The 21,537-nt window shown below is 39.7% G+C and overlaps 1 long non-coding RNA gene across 1 annotated transcript in view; it reads left to right on the forward strand.

Moving 5' to 3' along the window:
• The window catches only part of LOC121097790, a 72,433-nt gene that overhangs the window by 33,760 nt on the left and 17,136 nt on the right, over positions 1–21,537 (forward strand). Inside the window, exons 3-4 of the long non-coding RNA XR_005831085.1 lie at positions 6,031–6,135; positions 9,287–9,409. This is a non-coding gene — a long non-coding RNA (uncharacterized LOC121097790). The remainder of the gene's footprint in view (positions 1–6,030; positions 6,136–9,286; positions 9,410–21,537) is intronic.

Genomic DNA, 21,537 nt, shown 5'->3' on the forward strand with positions numbered 1-21,537 from the left:
AAACATACAAGCCAATCTGCAGTGCAGTTCTGAACTAATTAAACATCATTATTACTGAGCATGTTAATTAAAAAGAATCAGTTAGTATTTTACCTACACATAATTTATCCAGTGAAATTTAAAGCCTCTCACATGACATGAAAGCTTATAAATAATGGGCAAGAAAAAAAAAACTATAGGCTCACACAAGGACTACCTTGTGCAGTAATTAGACAAAGTTAAGAAAACTGAAGTTTAGTTTGTCAGTAATTTGTTGTTTTTGTTTTGGTGTTTTTGTTTTGTTTTGTTTTTTTAATGATGGAAAATACTTGAAATGAAACCTTCCAGCAAGGAATAACAGGTAAAACAGACTGAATCTGTGTAATCTCCTATGCATAGGAATCATTCATTACCATACAGATACCTAAATACATAGGTACTGGAGAAGTACAGACAACTGTTGCCAAAACCAGTAGCTACTTGACGCCTAGAGACTGCATGCTGTCATCAAAAACAGAGAAAGACTGAGATCCTAACAGAAATACGACCGAGCAAGTGCACTTCCAACCATATGCCATGAGAAACAGCAATGAATAGGGAGATAATCTGAAGAGCACTTAAGGTGACCATTATGTGTCTGCAGGATTCCTTGTTTAGTGAGTGAATCCAGCCATCACAGCAGGATTGGAATTACACATAGCAGACAGCGTCTGCCTACCACTGCAGGAAGAATTCAGACAATATGTTATTTCTCATGTGTACATATGTTCAGGCTAAATGGCAACCCAAGTCTTTCAGAAGAGTCATGGATCTCAAAAAACCCCAAGACCAGGTTTTATTTCATTTGGAAGGCAGACAAAAGTCTGAACATGCAAGTGTGAAACAACAGTGAAAACATGCCATATTTAATCTTTTCAAAGGGTCCAAAGAAAGTCTTTCAAAACCTAACCATAACAATGCAAGAACAACTAGAAAATTTGCTTTTTCAATGCAAACTTGGTTTTGTGGCTCACTCACAAGGTGAGACAGTATGTAGGGAACACAAACATGTTCTTAATGTTTTAATATCCTGAAAGTAGGAATAATAGTGATGCCTAAAGGATAACATGTTTTAAGACATGCGTGGTTTGTAAGTCTCCCCCTCGTAATAGCTACACAGACTGAATGCAGTTACAATCAAATTTAAAGTAAAATGGGAGCTTTACAAGTAGCGGTATTAAAGGACCACAGTGTAAGATGAAGCATTAATACAGTGAGTATGTGCAATAAAAGACTGACACTGACACAGTGCCAGAAGATCAAGGCATCACGATGACCCAAATACCAAAGCCTCTGATGCACGTTCGCTAAGTACTACACTTCAGAAGGGTTCCCATCATAATTTCTCAATGTGGTTATTCCAGTTGAGCATCTGCGCTGCATAACTTTTGCAAAGAGGCAGGTTCTGAGGTGCCATTTCTTTGGCACTTCGTGTATTTCAGGAGGTCTTGCAAGAAGTGAATATTAAAATGTTATTAGGCTTAAAATGTGTGGGATTCAAATGGTCTGTGTTTGACCTTTATAAAACCTTTATAAGCTATAGTGCATAAGTGCAGCCAATGATATAACCATCTTGCTCTAGAAGAAAGGACTCCAAACAGGCTCAACGCTTGCCAGCTGTGATGGGATACCTCAAGATATAAAATTATGAATTCTGGTGTCCATTTCATGGATTTGCAGTTGAACTAAGGCTTCCCGCCCTCCCCCCCCCCCCTTTTTTTTTTTCATAAGAAACTTGTTCCTCAAACACTGACACCATGCTATTTTAAAAAAAGTTTTAACATTCACCTTGTCATTAATGAGGTAACTGAACAAGAGTATCACAGTCTTTAGGCAGCTTCTGTAAAATGAGCAGTGCCAAGCACATCTGCTAATTAAACTGTACCACAGAAATGTCTTGATTCTTTACCCAACTGTTTTAAACAGTGGAATATTAAACAGGTATCACACAAATTCCTAATTCATGTAAATGTGAACAACAAGATGAAGAAGTCCTAGACTGCAGAGAGCTTAGGGTATCATACCTCAGCTTGTTAAATGGTTTGTAAAAAGTGCCCTAGTCCACATCCTAAGTGTTTGCAATCTGTTTTGGAACGGTATTAAGACAGGGTGGAGAAACGCTAAACCTCCAGGTCCATCAATTATGTACCTGCAGATAAGTAGTTCCAGTAAGCTAATGGTGAAATGACAGAGGCCTAGATTGTATGACCTTGCTGTGAATGTATAGCATAAGTATGTAAGAGAATACAAGAAGGCTTTCAAAGCCTTTACATATACCAAGCAAAACTTAAGCTCTTCTAGGCAAAGAAATATAGTAAGCACTCCTTCCTCGCTCCCCTAAGGATACCTGTTCAAGGGAGAAAGTACAGCCATATTCATCAAATTCCCAAAAGAAGCCCGTCCTATAGAAGAGCAGAGCACTAACATATTTACCAGTGCCTTGCCTGCCTCCTGGATTTTCCACTGGAAAGTAAGTGGGCAAGATTTTAAACTGGCTTGATCCTAAGTGTTATGTTTTCTTTACCTGACAATTCTGAAATGTGTAAATATGCAAGTGAGCACAAATAATCAACAAAGAATTTTAAAAAGAAATCTAATCTAAACTAAATGTTGTGTTTCCATTGTGGGGTTGGTTTGGGTTGGTTTGTTTTTGGGTATTTTGTTTGTTTTTTCAAAGTTGCAACAGGTACATTAAAGGCATCTGAAAGACACAGATTGCTACTAATTTCATTTTAAGTGTTGGTATAATCAAGTCTGCTTGTAGGCCACTTGCATGTAGTGACTGAGAGAAAGAATTCTAAATTACTGCAGTAAACATCAGTGGACTTTTAGTCATCTAGGAAAACACTCTGCTTATGGTGAAACTGTGCTTGACTGAAATGGACCTGTATTGAGTTCATATGCTTTGAAATTGGTCACTAACACGCTAAACTGGAATTAAGTCCAACACTGCTGGACATGAGTACTTCCTTCTCTTCTGTGGAAAGCAGCCAACTAACACAGAGGATGTAAAAAACGGGAGATTTTACCTTGGTTTCCCATCAGTCTTTCAAACAACAAGTGTCATTGCCCTTTGCAGACCAAAGAAGTCTTTGTCAACCTGAGAAATTTTAGGTGGGCTAGAATCCATGAATTGCATAGGTGATGTGAAGAGACAGCACCTAAAAAGAGAGAAAATAGGTCTTTTTATACCAAAAAAATCTACTTATGGAACTTTAAGCCTATTTAAAATTTATTAATAAAATGGTTTTAACAAATATTGCAGTGATCAGGGGGCTAAATACAAATTTCATCTTTCATTTGGAGGCTGCCAAATCAAACCCCTCTGAAACTCTGTTTATTACAGACCCAAGAGTTTGGAAGACAACTAAAAAGAACACAGGGCATTGGTTTTTATTACACATAGTCTTATTGGAAACACATTTGTTTGAGAGGCTGAATTTTTTAATGTTTGAGACTGCAACATCACATATGAACTCCTCAAAGGAGACTAAACATTGCAATCTTTGGCTTTTGCTTAGTGCTTTCTTCCAGTGAATTTTTAATTGCTCATGTCGTTATAATTTATCCTGTGAAAGTGATGAGAGAACATGGACACACAGCCGGAGACATATGTAGACAGCATCCAGACAGGCTGGAGAACCCAAGTGCTGTCAGTCCTCAGTAGTGCATTGCCTGTTCAGCTATCTTCCTGGCTGTGGAAACCAGCACTTCATCTGTAGCAAAGACACTTGAGCCAAAAATATACTAATTGAGAGTCAGATGGTTTAAGAAAATGTTGCAATTATGTAGCATAATCTCCTCTGGGGACTGATATTCTGACTTTTTAACTTCTCAATTATCTAACTATGCATTTTAATACAGGCAAATGAACTTAACGGAAAAGTAAACTGTGCTAATAATATCAGCCTTAAGTACTTTTTTGCCTTCTGCTTTTTAAAGCTGAAAATAGCAGTGTGGTATGAGTGAAAACAGGCTGTGTGGAATGAACTTTGTTCTATTGTGTTCTTTTCAGGAAGCAGCAACAAAAATAAATGACCTGTTGCAAATTCCCCCATTGTACTGTGGGAGACGAAAACCCACCAGGGTTTATCCATGTCCTGAAGTGACATATACACCTACTTCCTTTTGGCTGCAGTACTACAGGACAGCAGATAGCAAAACAGCTGTATGGAAAATGTTAAAAAGGAAACATCCAGATATTGTGCAAGAGAAGCTGATAACCCCTAACACCAGCAGGCTTAGGGAAAAGCCATGGTCTTTCCATCTTACGTAGATCCAGATGTAGGCATGTAGTCATGTTCATGATTGTGAGAAGCAGCTGGCATTAAGTATATTCACAAAATGGTATGCACATCTCTAGAAAATATTTTCTTCTTAAAGCAAAGAACAACAGCATACATTTGGCAGTGTGTACAGCAAATTTAGTGACTCTGGATTAGCTGGCAATGGTTGTGCTGCTACTCAGAAGCAACTCAACAGATTGAAGGAATGAGCAAACAGGAGTCCCGTGAAGTTCAAAGGGAAATGCCAAGTTCCCCACCTGGGACAAGTAACCCCAGGCACCTGTACATGCCTGGGTCAACCAGCTGGGAAGCAGCTCTGCAGAAGGGAACCTTGGAGTCCTTAGTAAAGAAGAGCTGAATCTGCCTTTGTGGCAAAGAAGGACTACAAGCATCCTGGGCTGTGTTAGGAAGAATGTTGCCCGTAGATCTTGCTCAGTGCTGGTGAGACTACATCTGGAGTTGCATCCCTAGTTCTGGGCTTCCCAGTACAAGACAGACATGGACATACTGGAGTGAGTCTGGCAAAGGGTCAGGATGATGATCAGCTAATTAAGCAATTGTAGTGTCTGACATAGGAGGAGAGGCTGAGAGAATGAAGATGGCTTAGCTTCAGGATAAAGCTCAGAGGAGTCTTACTGATGTACATAAACACCTGATGGGAGGAAGTAAAGATGGAGCAAGACTCTTGATGTTGCCCAGTGAATGGACAAAAGCCAATGGGCAGAAACTGAAATACAGGAAATTTTTAAACGTAGGAAAACACTGTAAAGGTGATTGAACACTGAAACAGGTTGTCCACAGAGATTGAAGTCTCCATCCTTAAAGATGTTTTAAACCCAGCTGGACATGGTCCTATGAGCGCAACTAGATTACAGTAGTTCTGGGTTTTTGACAAAAAAAATACACAAACAACCAACAAACCAAAACCAAAACCAAAAAAAAAAAAACCCAACAAAAAAACCCACAAAAACCAAAACCAAACCTTTCTGCAAAATAACTGTGAAATGTAGTTCTGGGAAAGAACATGACATCAAACATTTTCAACTGCTTAACACTGTTACTAGCTTTGAACTGTTGAAAAATTAGGGAAAATAGCCACTAGGCCTGTCAGCCCAAGTTGAGTTATTACATGTGTCTTTATCAGATAACCAAAATTAAGATAATCTAAGGGGTTTTTTTATAGGTTTTGTTCCTCCCCATAATGTCATGAGGAAGTTGAGGTCAGGGGCTCACATGAGTTTCACTGCCTTTTCTTGCTTGCTTGCAGAGAGCGGTCGCCTAACAACTTTCCTGTCCTATGTCTTTAGAGTTAAAAATCACTGGAACTGCATTGTTAAGTCAGATCTGATGTAGCACAGCTAGCTACTTCACTGTGCTCCTGTAACTGTAAAAGCTCAGTGCCTCATGCTTTCAAAAAGTGCTGTAGAGTCTCTCTGCAGTGTCATGTTGCGATTAATGTGTTATAAGCATACCACAGGTGGAAATAAAAGTGAATGAAGCAATCAGAAGGGCTGACAATGATAGACAGAAATATTAATTCCTACCATTTTATTAATAGCAATTCTAAGTATAATTGAATTCTCATCATTCACAAACAAGAGTTCATGAGCTGCATAAAGCTTGGTCTACAAGCAATGCAATGCTAAAGCCATCATAGCACATCTCAGTCTGTACCCTTTCCATAGCATTATAATAATTTTAAAAGTCTGAACTGTGTTTTACTCAGGAAGAAGATTCCGAAAGTTACTGACTTCCCAAAGTTGTTTGAAAGTAAGGAGCTTGGTAGGAGAGAGCACACATGAAGATGAACCAGCGGTGCTACAGTAAGTAGGTAATATCTTATGACACTCTAAAGACCTATTGTTACTAGGTTCATGCTGCAGCTTCAATATACCTGAACTAAAAAAAAAAAAAATTAAACTCTTCAGAAAATCATGCTATATTAGTTTTAACACCAATGCAACTACTTACAATTCAAATAAGTTTTCGATTCTGTCCATCCTAGCTGCTCTTTGTCTCACCTAGCTTCATACAGGCTTGCTTCTACTTTTTCTGTTCACAGAGAAACAAAAACAAACTGTAAGAGAAAGGCTACCATAATGATTTAGCCTATATTGATGTTATTCTGTATCCATTAGAATGTTTGTTTAAGCAAAAGAAAGTTACTGCGTGGCTGCTTTTAGTTAATGGAGATGATTATTAGTGTCGGACAGCTGCAGGAGTAGCCTGCTGTGCAAGGGAAGGTGAGCAGGAGCCACAGGGGACAGGGCACAGGCAAGGACCATGTCCTTACCAGTAAAGGCTGCAGTACCCAAGCAGGTGATGTGGAACAGAGCAAGCCTGGTCGTCAACATGTTACTCCTGAACAAAGAGGCAGGTCTGCAGGCAAATTCCAGTTAGCAAGGTACTAGGCTGGACCCAAACCCACCAGCAAGGGAGCTCAGAGAAGAAACACCCCCCAAGGACCTGAGCTTCAGTGCAGTTCCCGTGCCAGTGGGCACACAGCACGTGGCAGGAGGTCCCACTGGTGCTGACAAGGACAATTAGGGACTGCTGGTGCTCTCAGGGCCCTGACAGAAGATAAATTCCAGTAGTCATAGCCTATCTTCCCTTACAGGTTGGTCCTTTGAAAACACTAAGTTTGTATTAAAGGGTTTAATGTGTGTTTATTAGGCTATAATGAATTTTTAACCTGTAATTGTTCAGTAGGCTTTGGTAGGATCTGTTTCTGCATATCTAACACTAATCTTAAAAAGAAAAAAATAGTGTTGTATGCTATAACACCACTTTCCTGCAACTCTATTAGGTATTAGCTAAAGCTATAGAATTTAATATTGTTACCGCTTCTGGAAAAATCTCTACTTTTAGTGCTCTAAGTGTTTTTTCCCTTGTCTTTTTGGTGATACTCCCAAAAAAGCATGTTTTGACAGACTGGTGAAAAAGTTTTGTTTCTTTTAACACAGGGAGTGTTTCACAGACATTGCAAGTTTCATGTCTTTGGTAATCTAGACAAAACAGTCATGATTTATTTAGAGGAACTTTAGAGGAATCAGCAGATGGAAAGCCCTGAGGGAAGAATCAAGAAAACAAGTTTCTCTAAATAGTTTCTAACAGGCTTATATAATTATTTACTTATTTATTATATATTTATTATTCATTATATAAATTCTAATATAAGCTAGGTTCTTCCTAAACTGGGAGTTAACACATCACAATCTGCTAGAGATTTTAGAAGATGAAGGCTTTGTTCTTGTGTGTGATAGTAGGTCTAGTCAGTAAAATCGCAAAAATCACGACAAGAATCAGGTTTGATGTGAGAAGGGTGTTCAGAAAACACTGCATGGGACTTCACAAAAGCTGTCTTCAGGCCTCAGTGCTGCGTGGCGGATGGGGAAGGGTTACCCTGTCCCTGAAGCTTTCTATACAGTCATACAGTAGCTACTCACAAGTGTCTACGGACTACCACTTGACTTGGGGCTGTAGAAGCTAAGTACTCTGTGTATGGGATGAGTATAATGAAACAAGAAGAAATACTTAAATGTGAATAAAGATGTTAAAAATTATATTATCCTTGTCGTGAATATACTGTATTGATGTTGTCACGCATTACATACCATTTGAAAGGTTGCTGCTCTGTTTTGTCTTCCATGAAATACTACCCATACTTTGAAAAACCAGTGTTTGTGCTGAATTGCAAAGACAATGGTGTTTTGGTTTTGTGAGGTCTGCTAGTTTGAGCATTCAAATCTGAAAACTGAAAAACTTAGCTTATTTTTAAAGACAGTGAGTTCATAATGCTGTGTTCACAAGAATAAAAAGTTATTAAAGAAAATCTATTTCATTTTACCTTCTTGCACCTCAACATAATTTGATTTTATCCAGCTTCCATATTGCCACTACTCTCTCTTACCCTTTCAATATTGGGAAAAAACGTGGTTGAGGTTTTTTCCTGCTATTTCATCAGTGGGGTTTTCTGGTAAATTTTTGTGCCTTACTTGCAAAACATCCACTTTCATTCTGAGTATCTGGGAGCTATTTTTAGATTCACTTTAGAGGGAAAGCTGTCCCTTTCAGCGTACAGTAACATAATAGCTTTTCCTTTTTATAGGTTCTGCTTACAAGTTTAATCTCAAGATGCTTGGCAGTGTTACATACGTAGGGCAGAAAATAAAGAATATTACAGTTAAAAAAAAATAGGATGGAAAACTGTTGGCTTGTTTCTGGCCCTGAAACAGACAGTTTGTATGTTGATACTATTATCTCCCTTGCTGGGCTGTATTACGTAGCTGCTATTTTCTCTTGCTGCCTTTTCCACGAGTTTGTTTTCTCTCCCCTTGGTTTACCTCGTTGCCTGGGAGGGTTGGAAGCTGTGGCTGAAGCAAGGCTGATGTGCGTTTGTAGCAGTTGGCGCAAAACCCCTCTGATCATAGATCAGAGAGTCGCTGTAGCAGTGCTGAACAAGTAAGTAAAAGGTGAAATGATAAGAGACATACAAGTGTTTGAGGTGGAAGGTGCTACCAAAAATAGTGGCAACAACAGTGAGATTTGTAGGGGAATGGGAGTTACATGGTAAACAAGAAGATGGCATTTTCTGTTATTATCTATGGAGAGATTTAAGCAGGGAGGCACACATGAACTGGATTTTGAGCTTACAGCAGAGTTGGTAGGTGAGGAAGAGAGCAGAAGCCTTCAATTCTAAGGTCAGAAGAATTAATTTTTTAGGGCCATGGGAGACAGAAAGGTTAGAGGATTCCAGCAGGCATGTGGGAAGGTGGTGGCTGTGGACAAAGGGCTGCACAAACAGTAGGAGCTTTAGGGGACTGTAAAACTGCAGGAACAACGCAGAGAAATCATCAGTTCTTTAGTTTATGGAGGATTACGATGTGAACATTTCTCTCCCTTCTCTGAACGTTACAACAGGCTTTTAATGCTTTCTCCAGCTTTCTGTCAGACATCACTTTTGCTCATATATGTATTTACAGAAATCTCACAAATGAAGTGCCCTGTTCTGTGTAAGGATAGAAGTTATCCCAGTGTGCCCACAACGGAGGTGATGATTGTCTTGAGGACTCAGCTATGCCTTGAACCGAAAGGACTACGTTCAGGTTGGTTAAAATAAACCCAGCGTGCTGGAGGGTTGGATGGGACTGCTGAAGAGGGCAGCTTGAACCTGAATGGCTATGATGGAAACAGGATGAAAGTGGTGTATTACTTCATGTGGTCCAGGCTGTAAAAGTGAAAAAAACCAAAAAGGTAAGACGAAAAAAGCAGGCCTGACTCATTTTAGCCACAGCAATGGCACATTCTTAGATGTTGGTGGTAAACATTATTTGTAATTCAGAAATCAGCACTAAAACCACTGTGTGGATCAATTATTGCATATGGATGACAAAAGCAGGAATCTGCTTGTGTAAACTGAGAATTAAAAAACACTTTAATCCTAAAGTCACCATAGACACTATTAACATCTGCTGTAAGAAATACTTCCCATTTTAAGAGAATCATTTGCAACCGAAAGTTCTCAAAAAAGCTGCTGAAGATATATCTTGTCTCCAAATATTTAATTTTGACAGAACTTAGAGTAGTGGTGATAATACATTTGTCATCTCCAGAAAGATTTAGTATATTTTTTTTGTTGTTGCAAGAAGTCAAACAGATAAAACTTACTGAGTTCACAAAGGAAAGATACAAGCTGAAAAGATACTAATTTATATATTATTTCTAGAGGAGGGATGGTATCACAATTGCTGCTGTGAACACCACACTGAAACCCGTCATGATAGGAGATCATTCCAGGGATCTAGTAAGCTTTGCAGGCAAGGCACACTTGAACCTCATTTAGAGGCCAACATTCAGGAATGCTATGTGAATGTATGTACTTGCTGGTACGGAGTATGCATTTGCTTGGTATCCTTAAGATAATCTATTTATCCCAGCTTTCTGGGATATTTTTACATTTAGCTCCAAGGAATGTTACAAATGTAGTGCCAATATGGCAGAAGTACAAAGCATTCTAAACAAGATGAATCCAGACTTGGCTCAAACATGAAATAGGTTGCAGGCATTAGATGTTTTGTAAAACTTGCAGAATTTTGTGGAACTGAAAGAGCATTGGTGCCATAGTTTACAAAAGGTTAATCCTGATTGCCAGGATTCAAAGGTGAAATGAAATAGTAACTGCAGACAAGTTTGTTTGACCTAAGTTTTAAACAAAATCATGGGAAAGCAAGGAAAAGATTCAGCTGTGAAGTAATCAGACTATAATGTCAGCTAACATATTTTCATAGGAAATACTTATTTCTGAGAAAACTAACTTTATTCTTTGAGATGGCAAGTTCAGAAGATAGCTGCATAGATATAACGAACAGTTTTGTTAAAAGCTTTAGTATGCATGGCATGATATTTCAAATAAAAAGTTTTACAAAAGTAAACAGGCATTTTACAGAAGTTAAGCAGACATGAAGTTGATGGTGAGCTAGTTTACAGGAAAAGAAAAAAAAAAGACAGCAGTTGGTCGAGAGAACAACCATTTATTAGATTTATCACTAGTGGGGCTTCACAGTGGTTTGTAGAGTACCTAAAACCCATATCATCTAATCCGAGAGTAAATGTGAAATATGAGAAACTTTTGTGACTGATGAAAAATATGGTATAGTATTAAAAAGTGTTACAGAAGAGAATTAGATTGCTTGCTTGCTGGGCTCATTCCAGAAAAATGCATTTTTTATAAAGATAGGACTGAAGCTGATGCATCATAGGCCAAAAAAAGGTGAGCTAGCCTACACAATAAGGCTTATCCTAGAAAGCAGTTACGTCCAAAATAGCAATAGGGGCAAGGGAGATAGAAACAGGATGGTGATGTTTGTGTACAGAGCACCAGCAGGGTGGACGTCGGCTCACAGCTCCAGCAAGTCTCTGAAAAGAATGTTGAAAAACCGGAAAGAGCAAAAAATAATTTGCCAGAAAATTTAGAGGGTCAGCAAAAACACCTCACAGTAAGACACTAGAGAATGTTGTATGTTACATTTTTCAAAAAGAGACTGAGAAATAACTTGTTTACAGGTTGTAAGTTCTTCCATGAGGAAAGAAGATGGGACAGGTAAGGTTTTACAGGAAAAGCAAGGACACTAATGAACAAATGGCTGGAGATGAAACAGGCGGTGTGAAATAGAAGCACACCTTTTTAACACTGGGTGTGATTGACCACGGGAATAAAAGCAAACTGGCACAGGAGCACAGTGTCTACCATTTGAGTTGTTCAGACACATACCTTTTAGCGGAGATATGTTACTTGTGTGAAGTTTTCACCTGCAATGTAGCAGCTAGGGGATTAAGCTGAATGATAGAGAGGTTTTACAATCTGAAATAGTGTGGACAGGTGTATATGCATAGTGCTAACAAAAATACAGCCAGATTATCCAAAACCAAGCTACTGGTGTAGATCAGGGTTCATCTGCTTCTTTTTAGGTGGTGATGACTGTGGCTGTTGCTTGTAGTCAAGACCATATGATTAGACACATCTACATACCTTTTGCCTTCGGGCAGGAACACTGGGCTCTTTTAGCATGTTACGTGTATATTCTTTGGAAGGTCTGTTGTTTTTCTTTCAGCAAAGTCTTATTTGAGGACAGAGCAGTTTGCCATGTTCTCAGCAGAACTTCTGGAATTTGTGTTATTTTGAGAACTGCTGCATCTGGTCAGCAGCACTAGCTTTCATTTTATATTCTTTTTAAAACTTTGTATTTTTGTCATAATTTCCTGATAGTGATGTATAAATATGAATCTTTACAGCAGTCCTAGGTGCTCAGTAGTCTAAGCTGAGAAGTCAGAGCCCTCATACTTCATAAATCACTACCCTCCAGTGCTCTCCAGAGGAAAACCATAGGTGCCACCACTGGCATCAGTGCTTCGCTGATACCACCTGTAAGCCAGTTTGCCACAGTTGCTCACTGCCCTTTGCACATCAGAGAGTGACATTTTGAAAACTCTTTTCACTCCTGTTACCGGCTGAATTGGATGTCACTGGCAGTAGTAAACGAGTAGTAACTTCAGAATGTTGCCGGGAAGTGTTCTGTTTGGCTGGAGGGCTGGAGTGAAAGCTTGCTGCTTGCTCCAGCCTTGTTTCACCGCGCAGTGGCACTGCGGGATCACACAGCTTTGCTCCATGCCAGCTTTAACTTCTTTGGACTGAGCAGTGTGCCGTGATGCACAAGTGTGCAATATAGGGACAGGCCCTATTCCCTTGGAGGGCTCAGTGGATAGATTTAGTGGTGGGAGGAGAGGGGAAGGACAGTGATTTACATGTGGCTCCTGCTGACTTTGCAGAATTTATGGTTGCTCAGTACTTCATTAAGATCAAATCAAGAAGCTTACGACTGCTTTATGGCATTTGTGCTCTCATATGATCAAGTGGAATGAAGAGCTGAAAACAAGCATCCTGTCTTTTTCCCAATTTATATTGGTTTTCCTTGTTGCATGGATGATGTGGAGCATAATTCATAGGCATGACACATGCCATTTACAGTTGGCTGGTATTCTGCTGATCCAGCACAGGAAAGGGAAGGATGATCTTGTGATTAAAGAATAGGGCTTGAAATCCTTATTCCCCCTGAACGTGATGCCTCTGCCATTGACATTGGGTGTGACTGTGGGCACATCACTGAGTGGCTCATGCCTCAGGTTCCTTCCCAGTAAAATTAACAGGAATGTTTTTATGAGGGTAGTTCAGGGTTAATTTAATGCTAACACCATTCTTGATAACCAGTAAAAGCACTCAAAATAAGTTGTGGTATCTTCATGCCAGCAACTTGAAAAATAATCATCTACAGTTCGAAGTACTCCTTGTTATTAAAAAGAGGAATGCTCTTACTTTGATGCAAGTATACTTGCTTTTGAAAAAATTGTTTTATCTGAAAGTATCAACAGCAGGTTTCATTCAGCAGAACAAGACTGAAATAGCATCAGCTGTGCAGCAGAGGCCACTGCTGCATTATTTGGAAGTGTTGCCGTTTGGCCGATAGGCCTGACCTTAAGGATTTCTAAGTCACAAAAAATGTTGAGATTTCAATGAAGTAAACATTTCCCTAAAGTTTTTATTTCTTACAAACCGAGAAAAAGCAAGAGGATTATATATATAAAACTTGTATTCCCAGGATTCTGCAGCTATTTGAAAAGCTGTTCTTGACAGTTTCACAGGCTGATAGAGAACTCCCAGACAGATATAACACAGGCAGCTATTTTCAGATCATGTCTTTCACTCTTAACGCCCACAGAATTGACAAGAATCAGTTTTACAGAGAAGTCAGCCCAAGTTTGTATCTCATTGGAAACGGGGCACTCAAAAGCCTCAGGCTCCCAGTTCCATGGTGGAGGTGCTCAAGCACATGCCCTGTGGGACTGGTGGTGTGCCCGTAGCTGGGCTGCCCATGCTGTGCTGGGAGAAGTCCTGGGGCTACTCGGCCTGCTAAGGAGCTGGGGGAGCCATGCAGGTGTCTGGTGCCTGGTCCTGGAGCAGTTCACATCACAACGCTGGGGTGAGTCCACTTGGCAGGTCTGTTTTGGAGACAGTGATTTGGAGCACGTTTAGAAGTGTACCACAGAGATCAACAGTTTGGAGGGGAAAGGATGGGAACGAAACCCAATCCTGGAGTACTGGACCAGGACTGTAGGCAGGAATTCAGTAGACCTGTCTTGGATTTGATGGAAATTCATCATACCTCAGGTGCTTGAATCATTTTAGGTTTAATACATTAGCATTTTTAGATGTAGCCAAACTACATGTTACATAGAAAACTACATTTTCTGCAGAAAAAAAACCCATTAGGTCTAAAGTAGTTGCACAAAATAGCAAGTGTAACCTGGAAGAGCTTCAGTTTTAGTTTCCAGTGTTTCAAGCAAGTGTCACGAGTAGGTCCTTTCCACACACAACTTGTTTGCTCTACCCTGTTTACAAAAGCACAACAGCAGTACATGGGACAAATAAAGCTGTTTGGGACAAACTGGTTATATTATTTTGAGCAATGTAAAAGAATATTAAGGAAAACTATCCACACAATATTTTATCTTTCAAACCAAACAATTCTGAATGTGAAAATTACTTATTATAAATAATTCAAAAGGACCTGTTTCTCAATGTACACATTAAGTGTCAAAAAATGTGTTAAAGAACAGGTCATATGCCATAAATTTGCAATTCAGTTATTCCTTAAGCATTATGCCTTAGTAATACTTTTAAGAGTACTTACCCATTTCACACCATTGACCACCTCCTAGATCCTTGCAACATTTCAGCACCATTCTGAAGTGATGTAGGATAGAAGAGCCAGATTGGGTGATACTGACTCAATACCATCAGGCATCTGAAAGTATTATCAGGTTGTTTGTCAAGATGAGAAGTAATTCCACCCAATGTTTTGCCCTGTGCAGACTACTGAACCTGGAATACAGATGAAGAAACGTGGTATTTGCTAGGACTTTACTTTTCCTTATTTAAGCAGAAAGATTCATTAGTAACTTCAAATTCAAATCTGTAAATCAGCATTTTTATGCAATCCTGAAAAAAGTGAGCCCGTTGCACTTCATTAATTTTTGGAGTGTTATCAGAGTCATTTATCAGTTTAATCATGGGTTTAGAGAGTGTTTGGAGATGTGGTGAGCTTCCTCAACAGAAAAGTGTAATGAATGGCTTTTGTCATTAAAAGGAACAATAATTAAGCACAGCACCAATCTTTCTGTTCCCTGGCATAATCCTGTAAGAACAGTGATCAAGGGATAAGCAAAGACAAAGAACAGGGACCCAGTGATTATGATTTTCAAAATGTTAAAAGACTACATTGAGGTCAGTCAAGATGCACACGCCTAGGGGAGACAGAGAGGAGGGGGCAGTGCGAGACCCCACTGTTCTGAAGAAGCCTGCCAAAACCATAGTGCAGGTGCAAGGAAGAAGAGGTTTATTACCCTCTTTGTTCCCAGAGAGAACTGCAAAAAGGATTTAAAACCAGAATTTGGGTTATGGGAGACATAAGTGGCTAAAAGCCTCACTGAAATAAAAAGGGTTGTATAGAAAAAGGGGTTTCAGTGCTGCCGAACAGCAGGGTCAGCATCCAGCCCATTTCTGAATGGTATTTACGTAGAAATTACTTACAATCACAACTGAGCCAAGGGAGTTAATATTAAAGTAAATTTCTAGGCCTGATTACACAGTGCTGTACATTCTGGCTACAATCTAGTAGGTTATTTAAATATGTCCCTAATCTACCTGAGGAGGGCTGTAGAATCCAGGGGATGTGTCATGAGATCAAGACCTGAGCTCCTGAGAACTAGGCAAGACCAAAGCTACTCTGGGTCTTTCCGCACACCATGCTCAGTCCACCAGGCATTAAGCACTGGTTCAGATCTTTAGGCTGTATTTTTCAACAGGAACTTCTGGATTATTGGATCCTTAGCTCTTATTTTCAAGGAAGTCACAACCTCTCTCTTTGTAGCTAGCAGTTTGCAGCTGTGTTTGGTAATGTGAGTCCTCAGTCTCTCTGAAAAGCCAGTCCAAGCTATTTATCAAATGAGCTACCAGCACAAATGGAGACAAGTATAAACATAAAACTCTAACAAACATATGGATCTGCCTGTACCAGTTGCAGTTCTGCAGTGGAGATGAAGGATAAACCTCCAGGCACTATGGATCCCACTGAATTCAGTGCTAACTGAACTTTTTAAAGCAGGACTGAATATGGATTCTGTTGTGAATTTATACGTGGAGCTTGTATAACTCTTTCCTGGAACTTCACCAGATTTTACAAAGTAGATTCTTACATATTATGGTCACACATCAGTTTTGGATGAGAAAAAAAATTCCTACAGTTAATAAATAAAACCAAACTGTCCCAGGAAATCTTAAGCACTCATTTCCAGGCACTTGTCCCTGACATTAAAAGTCCTTTATGTTGTTTCATTATAGTCTTTTCTGTTCCTAATTATTTAGGAAACTAAGCACCTTGGATAAACTCCCCCCTGATACTATCAGGCAAGAGCTGTGGAGAGCTTTATATAACTGTCCTTCAGCTATGAAAGACAAAAAACTATTAGCAGCACAGGCTGGAGAGCAGCAGTAAGAGTAAGATTTGGTCAAGAATGGGGGAATAAGTGCAAAAACCTGTTGGTGTTTTCAAGCAAGTTGCACCAGAGATGTACTGCATTACACTTTCAGTTAGCCAGGAATGTCTGGACCAGAGGGAGAGTTCAGCTGTCTGCAGTACTGACAGTGCAAAGCAACAGAGATGAGCTTTTTTAGAAGCATCGAAGGGACTCATTCTTTCAGAACTTTACCCAGAAACTTCTGTGTGTAGGAATAACTTGAGCTATAAAAGATGATTAATGATTAAAAAAAAAAACAAAAAACCCCCAACCAAAACCAAAACAAAGCATTGCTTTTATATTTTATTTAGCGCTTAAGTAAAGCAAAAAATGTGAGCTATTTCCTGAGTCGATAATTGTTTCTGGCCAGCGTCTACAATGAACACTCAGTCAAGAGTGGTACTTCATCCTCATGATCCCTGACCACGCTGAAACAGAGTTCTGAAACCTCCTGCTCCCTTGACTCCAGTGATTTCCTGGTTCTCTGCCCTCCCTCTGATCATTCCCCTTGGTGTATCTTAGGAAGTTCTTCCAAATTCTCTCTCCAGTTTTCTGGATATGGGAGACCCAAATGCCTCTTTTTCTGCCACATTTTTTGCTATGATTCATAGCCAAAATTATCCAGCTTCACTTGTTGAAGACTAAGAACTCTGCTTTTTTGTTTCTGTCTTCTGTCCAGAAGAGAGCCTTGGCTAAAATTTGTACTTGTGGATAATTCAAGATTGTGTTAAATTCAGTGTGGCTAAACAGAATAGTTGAGGCTGGAAGGGACCTCAGGATTCCACCTAGTCCAAATCCCCCCTCTTAAAGCAGGGTCCCCTAGAGCAGGTTGCCCAGGGCCATGTTTTAAAACCAGTTAGGTTTTAAATATATACAAGAATGGAGGCACCACAACTTCTCTGCACATCCTATTGCAATATTCAGACACTTTTACAGTAAAAGCAGGGCTCAACTTTCTCCCTCCTTCTGCAAGTCGTTGTGTCTAAGTCTCTGTAGGCATTATTGTCCTACTTATCGATGAGCTTACTTTGTGTTTAGACTTATCTCTAAGTTCTTGCTTATTCTTGCTGCGGGACAAATACAATAGTTAAGCTTTCACCAAGACTCATCCTGCAATTGAATTCTCAGCCTGATTAATTTTTTGCTTTTCCCTGATAGAAGCAGTCTTGGCAATCCAGACATTTATGGAAGGGTATTTAGTCTTCCCAGCCTGCTGTGTTGACTTGTCCCTTTTTATGGTTCAATCTCCTTACTCTTTTCTGTTGTTTCCCAATCAACAGCTGCTTCAGTAAAAGTGGAAAAAGCAGGACATAGAACCAAACCAGTTCTACATCTGCTACCAGAGGCTGTAGCAGATGTATACTGGCTGTGCTGCTTCTTCTACTGTAGTTGTCTTCAACGGATATTGAGGTGAGCCCAGTGAGGCACCTGCCCAATTTTCTTAAGCCAGCTTTGTCTGTAGGAACCTCAGAAGAGCTGCTTGCCTACATTTGCAGATGTATCTCTGTATGACCTCTCATTGGTTACAGTCTCCTCTTAAAAGCTGTTTAACGAATACTCTTATTTCTCTCTCAAGCTAAACTCCACACTTGAGAATAATTACTTTTTAGCAGTGTGTGTACTGGGAACGTGCCTTACTGTTGATGAAAAATACCACACCAAAAGCATCCAAAAAAATGTGACTTCCTTCTAGTAATGTCCAAATCTGATAGCCTGACATTCAGTAAACACAACTGAGTGTTGAGTGATGATAAGGGATTTTTTTGGTGTTCTGTAACAAGATTCATAATTAATGCAAAGAACTGGAAGTTTACTGAAGCCTCTGTGAGACTTCTGTACTAATCTACAATTCTGAAAGTTGCTGTCACTCCATTCCCAAGATACTGCTGTTAGTCAACACAAAGCATGATGATGGCTTCTTTGTAGACAGTTGTCAGGATACCAATGCCAGTGTCACGCATGTAAAGGACAATACCTGGACTGCAAGTCTGAGAAGTTCAGAGAAGCACATCTGCTATTGAAGTAGCAATCTAGTTGGAGAACAAAATCAGAAGATACCCGTTCCTCATTATTTTTCCCCCACAGTAGGCTTTAGCACAGCAATCTGAAGGTTGATCCATCCATATATAGATCAGTAGATCTGTCTTCCACTGAAGACGTTTATATAACCTGTTCTCAAAAATCCTCTGTGATAGGGACTCCAAGGTCTCCTCAGGAAGTTTGTTCCAGGACAACCATTACATGGACCTATCTGCTTTCTGAGAAGGTCTTCCCAAATGCCCCACTTAGATCTTCTTTGCTGTAATTTTACAGCACTGCATCTTGCCCTATCTAGTCTGCATAAAGCTCTGCAGCAGCCTTTTATGTTTTTTAATTCATTATCATGACTCAACCCCTTCCTACAATGAGCAATCTGAGTTCTTTCAGTTATTGTGGGGGTCAGTGTTCTCAGTTTCTCTTTTCTCTTTTACTTTCTGTGTAGTTGTTGTAAATCACTGAGTTATCTTCTGGTTTTCAGGTAGACTCTGGAAAGGATGTGAAGGCAACTTTTAGAAACCGTAAGAAATTATGGTAAGGAAGTTCTTGATATGTAGTTTTGTACGTCATTACATTATTTTTCCATCTGCAGTAAGCATACTGTGATTATTCTAGGTTATCACTGATGTTATCTAGAATAGAACTGACCTTTTCATTCCTGTTGGAAGTCTGTGGTATTTTCCTTTGAAATCAGCGTACACTGAAGTCTTTGTGGTATCCTGTGCATATCATATGGGATGAAAAAACCTGCACTGGCATGTGACTGTGATGACTTGTGTATTTAACATGCTAAATTCATGGCATGAGCTATAAGCACTAGTAACAGGGTACATCTATGGGCAGGCTTATTTAAGCTTCTTTGGACAGGTTTAATTATAGTTTGCCTGTGCTCTGCAAGATGTACATCCTTAAATACAAACTAGAGGGGTGCTTTTTAAGCCCAAGTAACAAATCTGTGGCATCTAGAATATATCTCCCTAATCTGTTTCTGGACCAAATACCAGAGTGTAGGAGTTACTGGGATTACAAAACACTGTTCCTTTATATCCTTTAGGTTCTGACTTGCAGAAAGCAATTGAGTTCTGATAAAACTGTAAGTGCTGGAAGGTGATTTTTTGAGAATGCTTACAAGGATGAGTTGAAGAATAATGTGTGCAGTGAAAGATTGCATCTTTCATGTTTAAAAAGTGACATTTTGGACATGGTTTGGGACACAGACTGTTAGTTCCATACGTATTACAACTAAGTAAATACAATAACACTTTAACAGCTTTCATTGTGCGTGCATGGAAGAGGGCAAAAATGAAGGATACAGGCCAACGTTTATTTGGAAAATAACAGTTTTCCAAAGGATCTAGAAACTCCAGTGACTGTTTAGATACAACTTGCTAAGCAACTGCTTCCTCTCACAAGCCACCAGCAGGCATGCACCTTGGGTAGCTGAAAAAGTCATTACATAGAAGAGATCCCACCAAAGGATTCCAGCTGTGGCTTTAGCTCCAGCAATGAGCCACTTGGAGACCCTGGCTGGATTCTTCCTTCTCTGACAGCTCAGGTTACCTGAAGAGATCTGTGGTTACATCTTTCCTCAGCGAGAGTTTCATTGTTTTTCAGCTTGATCCCTTTACAACAACTTACTTTTTTTACACATTACTCACCGAGCATGCTGTCAGGGAGAAGCAAGAAAGGGCTGCTGTGCAAGGGCAGGTGAGTAAGCAAGGGCAGTGTCCTTCCCAGCAGAGGCTTGCAGTCTCCAGTAGCTGAAGAAGGGAGCAGAGCACGTCTGGTGGTTGTTACCCAAGTCCCAAACAGTAAGGTAGGTCAGAGAGCAAGATGTAGGCAGTAAGGCACTAGGCTGCACACAGGTCAGACCAGGAGTTGGAGCAACACCTGGAGCTTAAATGCAGTTTCTGGGCCAGTGGGACAACAGTGCATAGGTGGAGGCCCCAGATGGTGTTGATGAGGGCAGTTAGGACCTGTTTGCACTTTCAGGGCCCTGACACATTCCAGCAGGTAGAAAAAACTTGAGCAGATCGGATTTGCTATTGGAAATTGAAGTTACATGTTTAGCAATGTGCAGGGCTAAAAGAATGTGAGTGCAGCATTAGCTGAGAGAGTAGGAGCAATCTGGACGAGGGTGCCAGAAAAGCTTGTACAAGGGAGGTTTGTTATTTGGACTGTTCCAAGGACACGTGATTTTGGAATGCCTTGGAAGGAGAAAACCAAGTTATTTTTATTGGTGGTTTTGTTGTTTGGTTTTTTTCCTTGCCTCCAATTATCTAACACTGTCTTGGGTAGGCAGACTTAAGTTACTTTTTTCACTACCTATATTTCTGCAGGAAGGTTTTATTCTCTACATTTCTTTCTTCCACATAACCACATTGTTGTAAGTATGTCTTCAACTTAACTCTGCAGTACTTTTATTTCAACACCGGTCTTTGAAAACGAGGACATTGACCGTTATTTAGCACAGCACACTAGTCTGGGTGTATTTTAGCTTCCAGTACAGTAAATATTTATTTGACAGTAAATAAAATTCCTAAATAAATGAATTCTTGCAATGAGGAGGATGGAGAATGGTAGCGAATCCAATCTGAACTGAGACAAGAATGTCAATTAAAGTTATTTAAATGTTTGCATGTTGTGGGAAGACAGCTCCTTCATCTAATGGATTTTATTTCTCAAAATACCTTTGCATGCTCCTATCTCATTTAGAATTAATATAAAAATTCTTCTATATAAAAAAATACATGATTTCACCAGTTACTGAAAGGTACAAATGCATGTCCATGAAGTTCTGTGCTCAGGTTAGTAGACGAGAAGATGAAACTGGCTACTGATTTCTCCAAAATAAAAGGCAGAGATAATTTTTAAACTACTGCGTGAAGAAAAGTTACTTAAACTTATCTGAATGCAGAACAGACATTCTCAGGCTAACTTGTTTTCTGTTTCTATTAAAACATGTGCCTGGCAGCAGTACTGACCTATGAATCATGGTTAAAAAATCCAATGGAAGGAAGTGATCTACTTGAAGCCCTTTCTGCCAGTAACACTGGCATTGGGCTAT

The sequence above is a fragment of the Falco naumanni genome, chromosome 15, assembly GCF_017639655.2.
Source record: "Falco naumanni isolate bFalNau1 chromosome 15, bFalNau1.pat, whole genome shotgun sequence".
NCBI classification, from domain to species: domain Eukaryota; kingdom Metazoa; phylum Chordata; class Aves; order Falconiformes; family Falconidae; genus Falco; species Falco naumanni.